The 1,909-nt window shown below is 37.7% G+C and overlaps 1 long non-coding RNA gene across 1 annotated transcript; it reads right to left on the bottom strand.

The window, feature by feature from the left end:
• Positions 1-540: 540 nt before the first annotated feature.
• LOC131964586 (uncharacterized) lies at positions 541-1,611 on the bottom strand. Its single transcript, XR_009391356.1, has 2 exons — positions 1,538-1,611; positions 541-1,428 (listed from the first exon to the last, which is right to left on the bottom strand). It is a non-coding gene; the product is annotated as an uncharacterized LOC131964586 (long non-coding RNA).
• Positions 1,612-1,909: the final 298 nt, after the last annotated feature.

Raw genomic sequence — 1,909 nt, 5'->3', positions numbered from 1 at the left:
ATCTCCACAGAGCTCGTCATGTTGAACTGCTTTGTTTCTCTCTCAGGTTTTGCTTTACCTGCAGGCCACCGTAGGTTTTCCTGCAGGCTTTGACAGTTTGCTCCTTTCAACCTACACAGTAAAATCGCCAGTGTACATATAACACTTAAAGAGTTAATTTTAACACTATCTCAGTGAACATATGGTCCCTATCTACAGAGTGTAAAATGTACACTGAACACAGAGTTAAATTTCCAGAGTCAATTTTACTCTGGTAAGAGTTAATATTTTACACTACACCACACTATGAAGTGTCAAACAATTTTTACACTATGTAAGAAGTAACACCCATAGTGTTATTCACATTTAACACTAAAGAGTTAAGTGTTAAGAAATAACTTTTCCAGTGTTAAACCTATTTTACACTATGTTGATTATGAAATTACTCCAACGAGTGTTGATTTTTAACCAACTCCTACCAGTGTTACATATGATCTACTTGTGCAGTCCCAGTGATATGACACAAAACTTGCATGGGGAAAAAACACACAATTGTATCCATGCCTTAATACATATTTATTCCAAGTAAACATGAAATATTGGCATTAAAAGTAAACATTTAAAAGCTCAAATCTTATCACAGTCTCCATTATAAAAACATATGTTCAGTTGAACGCTGGAGAAAATCTCTTGGTACATGTTAAACTGCATAATACTGTATTGACATTTCTCACAGCCATGAAAATGTCTTTAAAGTGCATTTATAACACTACACATTGAATAATTTCAGCAGTGTTAAACCAAGAGCAAACTTTGCCATCACTTGGAAACAATCAACCAAGTCAAACCAAAATCTAAGGTACTAAGGTACCTTAGGTAAAAAAGGTACTAAGAACACGACAACATCCTCCCTGAGCACATTTTAGGCGAAGTGATTTACCTGGATATAAACCATGAATCAACCGCAAATGCCTCACAAGGGCATTGGTTCCCACAAAATGACAGTGGCAAACAAAACAAATCAGGCCCATGATATCAATTAAGGCTGAGTGACATGGGAAAATCACTCAAAATACAGATACAATAGCTTTTAGTGAAAAGTGACAAATATGTTGCTGACCCTGAGTCATCTATTAACTAGTGCAGCAGCCTGGCCCTAACCTCAGCAACACGTGGGCTCTCCTGGACTTGACCAATATTGTAAATGGTTGTCTGAATGAAGGTGTACATGTTGTGGAGCATCTGGTTGTACATGGTACCAAATACAAAGTGTGCTTTAAAGAGTTCGTCAAAAGCTCCGAGGGTACTGGATGACTTGAACGGTATGACCTGCTTGTCCAGAATGATGAAGAACTCATGGATGGTGCTCCTCTTCATCCCAACAGCAAGAAGATACGGTTGAGTGGTGCATTTGATTGCATCAACATGTTCTTGAATACTCGTTCCACTCTGAGGATAAAGAATAAGTCAAAATCAAAAGTTGAAACTCACAGATTAAAACAGTCCCAATCTCTTATTGCCATCTGTAAAGATAATACTCATAAGCAATAACACAAACCTTCTTGAACACGACAAGATGTTTCTCAGCTTGGGCTGCTGACACCTTGCCTGGTCTTTTCCGGCCTTGGGCTGGAGGAGGAGGATAATGGATGAAAGATCACTGTCCCAGCCTGTATTTGGAAATAACAGCAAAATGTTTCATAAATTGTTGCATACCATGTTATAATTTAAAAACATCATTATTTTTGAATTACAGCTGGACCAAAAAAAGATGACAAAATAAAATCAGAAATCAAAAGAAATCAACCCCCTAAAAAAGATAAACCACACTACCAAGGGCAAGAGTGTCATCAATTTCCTCTTCATCCAGTGTAGCTTCAGCACAATGGATAAGCTCTTCAAGGTCACTTGTAGAAGGGAGAGCCTTACA

The sequence above is a fragment of the Centropristis striata genome, chromosome 3 (genome assembly GCF_030273125.1).
Source record: "Centropristis striata isolate RG_2023a ecotype Rhode Island chromosome 3, C.striata_1.0, whole genome shotgun sequence".
Taxonomy (NCBI): Eukaryota; Metazoa; Chordata; class Actinopteri; order Perciformes; family Serranidae; genus Centropristis; species Centropristis striata.
Note: the sequence above shows the minus strand (reverse complement) of the source record. Positions and strands in the feature narration are given on the sequence as shown.